A 6,655-nucleotide genomic window follows, 5' to 3' on the forward strand; every position below is an offset into this window, starting at 1 on the left:
CAGACAGCTTTAATGGCTCACCTTTCACCCGCACTTTGTCAAAGGAAAGGCAATCCATCATATCACGGAGAGAAGGGTTCGGGTTAGGGGGGGATGAGTGAGAAGTAACAGTTGTGATCGGCTGGGATGTTTGCCGAAGGATTCCTCGATGTAAGACTGCTTAAGCCCATCTGAGGGAGTTTCCACACACCTGCTGAGTGTGAGTTGCAACAGACTGCAAACACTCCGCCCTCGGCTCACAGCAGCACTCGGCTTTATTCAAGCCTAACTGAACCCTACGGGGAGACAGAGCGTGTTAACACGTTGTGGAGTGTCTTTGTTTCTTCACGTGGCGGCTGCAGCATTCAGATGAAGTCAACTGTGATTTAAGAATTACAGGAAGCCGTGTGATTTAGCGGTGACGGCAGGTCCACGCCGATCCAAGCCCAGCCTGCACAGTCTTAACTTCTGCCTCTCTGTGGGACAGAGCACATCCTAGGTTTGGGTATCACTTACTTCAGACCAATATGGTGCCAAATTGGTGTCTGCATAGTTATCCGCATTAAATGTAACTAAGAAATGCATCCACAGGGCGGCACGGTGGTGCAGTGGGTGGCGCTGTTGCTTCAGGTCCTTGGTTCAATTCCGCCTGGGGCCTTTCTGTGCGGAGTTTGGATGTCCTCCCTGTGTCTGCGTGGGTTCTGTCCGGGTTCTCTGGTCCCCCCCCCCCACCTCCACAAACATGCAGCTGAGGTGAACTGATCACTCCAAGTTGTTTGTAGGTCTGACTGTGAGAGGGGATGTTTGACTGTCTGTGTCTGTGTGTGTGTGTGTGTGTGTGTGTGTGTGTGGCCCTGCGATGAACTGGCAACTTTTCCAGGGTGTACCCCGCCTCCCGCCTGATGTCAGCTGGGCTCGGCTCCAGCATAACCCGTGACCCAGATTTAGAAGCGGCTGCAGACACGGTGATTTCTGGTCGTGTCATCTTTAAGAAGATGAATAAATGAATGAAATACCGCCACATTACGCTGGCATCGTTTCAGAAGAAGTCAGCTGTTCAGATTCAAGTCACATAAGTCTGTGATATCACATCCTTCACCATAATACTGGTACAATTATTAATACTAAAAAAAATTCACATCATGGTATTCTGACTTGTTCGTGTACTGACATGATGCGTTTCACGGGAACTTACACAACGTGGTGTCGACACAAAAGACCGGATGCAGAACAAACCGTGGACAAAATCACACGATGTGTAACAACTCGAGACGAGTGCTCGGCGGCTAATGCTAGCCGTAGCACAAAACAAAGCACGCTGGTTGTGAATGCATGAATTGATTCCAGTTCACTTTTCAATGGAACAAAGGAGAATATTTCAAAGGCTTTTTAACCAAGGGCAATTTAGGGTCACCTATCCGCCTAAGCTGCATGTTTTTGGAGGTGGGAGGAAGCCGGAGAACCTGCAAACTCCTCACAGAAAGGCCACAAGTCGGATTCGAACCCGCGACCGCCTTGCTGTCAGGCAACAGCGCTTACCACTGCGCCTATATATATATCCGTACATATACACACACATATACATTATCTTCTAACCATATAAACATTATTTCCCAATTAAAATTTCCATGTACAATTTTTGCAAAATACTCACAGAAATACTTATTTTAATTTCACATGGACTTGTTTTAATCTTTAATGAGTTTTATGTGGTTTAGTCTTTGACTAGATGTCCTCCATATGACAACAGAAACATAGCCCCCATTCTCAGATTACAAGCAAGGATAGATTTAGGAGACACCAGATCTTAAATGATGACATTATAGATTAGATTGTATTGTTGTTGTTGTTTACCTCTAAAGGACCCAAGAACGACCCACCGCCGTCCGGTGGATAGTAAAACCGTCTGGAATAATGCTCTTAGCTTTATTAACTCTCTTTCAGGAGAACATCGATCGATGCTATTGACTGGTTGACAGTGTTGTCAGAGACACCTAAAAAATAAGTTCGAATGTATTGATTAAAAAGAGGATGATGACAAAAATCAATCACATAAAAACAGAGTGGCGCTGGATAATTATTCAACGGTTAAATTCTGTGCATTGAAACATTTACATTAGAATAAAAAAGTGTCAAACCAATCACCAACAGATGAATCAATAATTCATCACTTTGTTCTCATCAATGAAAAAAAGACAATATTACAACACAAACAAAGAAGAGCAATCAGCAGAATGACGTAGTACAAAAACGTTCAGCACAAAGAAGCTAAGTCATTTAATGGATCAAGGTGTCTTATCTCGGTCAGTGTTCTAACATTAATGGGATCATGTTTCAAAATGACTAATTGCCAGTTCTTAATGCCCCCCCGCGGCGCCCCCACTACAGCAGAAACCACTGAACCTGGATCAGGCTGTCGGCTGGCAAATGGCTGCCACAATCACACATAGAGCTTTAACCAGCTTATTGAGTAAGTACACTAAGATGAGCCCAAACAACGGATGTCTATATCAAGATTAGTCAACTTATAAAGCCAAAGGCAGATTAGGTGTCTAATTCGACTGACCCTCTGAAACAAATCTGGGTTTATTATCCACAGAGCTTCAAACCTATGACCCAAGCCAAGTTCTAACAGCTGCTGGAGCAGACAGATCATCGCTGAAGCTCCTCCACAACCAGATCGAGCAATCCTGATCAGACTGCGTGTGCTTAAAGAAATCAATTCCATCAGCTGCTGGTGCGTCGCGGTGGCCAAAGCCGCTCAAGTCCATATGAAATAATGTGTGAATAAAGAAAGACGAGGGCTCAGAAGCATCCGCTGTCTGCAGGGCGAGCGGGTTCACGTCATTCATTCACAGCCCAAGATCGGATTTACAATCTAAGATAAGCACATTTAACAATCACTGCCAAATACGTCAGATATACACTCTAAGTTAAAACTAAAACAACACGCGTGTTCGATCACACCTGAGACCATGTCTGATGAAAGAGACACTCTCGTAGATCATATAGGCAGGTGTGGCTTGTTCCCTCACAGTGATGAAGATGAAAATATATTTACAGTCGGGTAGCACGGCGGTGCAGTGAGAATAGCGCTGTTGCCTCACAGCAAGAAGGTCCTTGGTTCGATTCCACCTGGGGCCTTTCTGTGAGGCGCTTGCATGTTCTTCCCGCGTCTGCGTGGGTTCTCTCCGGGTAAAAACATTTAGCAATTAAAAAAAAAAAAAAACACTTTCAGGGCATTAATTCATCCAGGAATTCCGGGTATACAGATGAGTATATAGAGGGGCATATAGACTGTATATAGAGGAATATAGATGTATATACAGGGTATATAGTAGGGTATATAAAGTGGTAAATAGATTACGTATACGTATAGTATAGTGTGTATCTGTGAATGGGAATGAATGCTGGATAGAGGCCACTATGCATCCTCCAGTGTTTCCATGACAACATCAACAGTAATGGAGCTGCAGAAATGTAAATTCTAATCATCACCTCTTTATGGGTAAAAACATACGTATTTACCGTATCTAATTGAAAATGACTAAACAAAAGGAATGGTTTTATTAATGTTGGAAACACAGAAGAGAATTATTTTTGTGCCGCAATGAAATCAGTCAGATGAACACAATCACCTTTAACATCTACTGGGGCGTGAAGATGGCCTTTTATTTAAGGTCACGAGCCTCCCATCTCTTCTGTGCTGAAACAAAGCATGTTCGCTCACACGTGGCGGCTGGCTGCCCTGCTATGATTGGACGATGGAGCCTCTGCCATAAAGCCAGGCTGGATGTGATCGAGATCGACTGACACAAAGAATTACAAGCAGGCCGACAAAGTGAAGAGTTTACTAAACATTGAGAAGAGCAGGTTGAAAATGCTGCCAGTGGGCATCCTGTCATGGGCGTCCTGCAGCCTGCATGCAGCCTGCATGCACATAAAGCATGCATGCAGGCTGCAGGAAGCCCAGACAGACTCCAAGGCTTTATGTGCAATATGGTGTCTGTCAAATTCACAGCTGAACAGCAGGAACTTGAAAGGCATCATGCAAGCGTCCAAAAACAGTGAAGGGTGGTCCGAAATGTGTGCTGAGAGGGGGGGGGGGGGGGGTCAGAGATGTGTGTTCGGCTGGTGGGCTTAGTCAGATTCACACTGTGATCCAGATGGCCCCCAGTCCGGGCTGGCGCACAAACAAGCCCCCCCACCCACACACACACACACACACACACACACACACACACACACACACATCATTATCAATAAGCACGAAAAAGGTGATCATAAATAATCAGCACAGACACTTCATCAATGGGATCCAATAAGATCTATGACAGACATTAAACTTAAAGAAGAAAGTATTCCAAGTCTAAAATAATAGAAATAGCACAGATATACATTTGCATTTTGGAATTGAATAAAAGTTGTATAAATGTTTGCCCATTAAATATGTTCAGTTTTTTCATTGACGCCTGTGATTTACATTTCATGATCAATTTGTAGAAATGCGGCCTTCCTTTACCAGAACCTCCTTGGATCTCTAATCTAACCCACAACCGTTTATTCTGAGACGAGAAAACGTCCGCTGGTGCAACAAGGAACACGAGGAAGATGAGGAAGATGAGGAAGATGAGCCGAGGATGCAAGCAGCAGCAGGAGACTTGGGATGATCTGGATCACACGACAACGGCAGACCAACAGAAAATACTTATCATCAGACTAAAGGATATTAAAACACAAGAAATTACATTCTTCCTCTTTTTCATCTGTTTGTTGTTGTCGTCGTCTAAATGGGTTTATTAGTGAATTTTCCCAGAGGTGCACCTTGAAGTGAAGTTTCTGATCCAGAACGAAGCACTGATCCTGCAAAAGATCTGCAGCCTTGGAAAGCTCTCTAGGAAACATCCAACAAATTAGATCCATGAGAACTATGAAGTAAAACTGTAATCATATTTATAATCCGTAATCCTACACGCGCTTAGTTTAAAAAGTCTATATTTTGAGCTTCTTTGTCCCGACATGAGATAACTCAGATATGAAAGTAGCACACAGTTTGGAAAGTTTCCGTTAAATCTTAATTTGCAAGTCAATCAGGGTTAATCTTTGTAATCTGAGAGGTCGCAGAGATAATCTGATCCCTGCATGTCCTCTCCAAACCCGCTGGAACAAAGGGACCGTACCGTTTCTGTGGGGATACCTGTAACAGCCGGACTGGGGCAGATCAATAATGAAGCACAGATCGATCGACTACAGCCGGTGATCGCTCAACGACGGACTCGTTTAGTGTCGACTCAGCGTTACGACGGGCTTTCTGAAATGTAAAAGTTTGTGTTTAGACTTTACCCCACCCCTCCGAGGGGGCATCGTCTCCGATACTGTGCTAGTCTTGGTATATTTATAATAGCTGCATTAGTGGAACAGCAGGTGAAGTTTCTTTACCTTCCCGGACTCTTCTGGAGCTTCACAGTGAAAGAATTCATCGGATTTATTTTTACAGTATAAAACAGAGTAACGGATCAGCAGCTCTGTGATTCCAACATTAGAGAAGGCCCGAAACCAACCAGTTCTGGAGTGGCCGGGTCACAGTCTGGACCTGGACCCCGCTGGTGGGACCAGAAAGCTGCCCGTCGTGATGTCAGCGCCGGATCACCACTAAAGGAGGGAGGACTACACCTACAGATCACGGGGCGGATGCTGCTTCACAATCATGCTGCTTTATTAAATGAAATTATCAATCGAAAGTTGCATTTTGATTTATGTTTATTTGTTTTGTGTGAACTTTATTTAATGATGTGACCAATCGGGGGGGGGGGAGAAGGACCACGGCCACGCCCCTGCAGGCAGAGAGACAGCGCCCAGGAAGTCAGTCCAACCTCTGAAGACCAAGAACTGAAGGAAAGTGAAAGCGTTAGTTTAGTACGGAGACGAACTCCTGATCAATCCGCGTTTTATTATACGCACAAAACCGTGTTTCCAATTTCTGAGAACGAAGAAATGTTCCCGTCGCATTTCCACTTTCAGATTTTGTGGTTTTGAACTTCAAATGCTGCCAGTCGAGCCGTATCGACTCCGGCCTGCATCATGAGCCGTTACTGAGCCTCCCAGTAAAGTGGGTCCCCCCTATTAACGCCGCGCCGCTAGCCCCCCCACGCCGAGAAGAACAAAGGCTCTAATGGAGCACGCATTGGTGACGTTCGAGCTCTAATGAGACGGAGCGCGTCGGCGTAATCGTGTTTAACCTCGTTTCCTGTCTGCCTCAGCTCGTTAGAGGTGCGTCGTAGCATCGGCTTGATTAAATGACCTCTTCCTTATTCAAGCAAATAATAATGTGCTGTCGACACACGACACTATCTGTGACATCGACAGGTCACATGATTACTGAAGTCCTGCAAGACTGAAGCAGATAGTCAGGGTTAAAGGTTAAAGGTCTCACGTTTGAGCGGGGCGTCTAAACCACGATCCCGTCTTTGCTAAACTCAACTGAAATGGTTTTAAAACCATATCTTAGTGAACTATTTAGCCGTGGAAGATCGTTTGTGAGCAGCTGAGCTCCCTCCCGTCTCAGAATCAAACCCCCCAGCGCCGTCCAGCCTACAGATGTGGAGCGTCCACTGCCTTCCACAAGTCCGGTCCCAGAGCAGCAGTTTTAATTCAGAGATTCCTCCCTACAGCAAAG

Source organism: Brachionichthys hirsutus, chromosome 11 (genome assembly GCF_040956055.1).
Source record: "Brachionichthys hirsutus isolate HB-005 chromosome 11, CSIRO-AGI_Bhir_v1, whole genome shotgun sequence".
Classification (NCBI taxonomy): domain Eukaryota; kingdom Metazoa; phylum Chordata; class Actinopteri; order Lophiiformes; family Brachionichthyidae; genus Brachionichthys; species Brachionichthys hirsutus.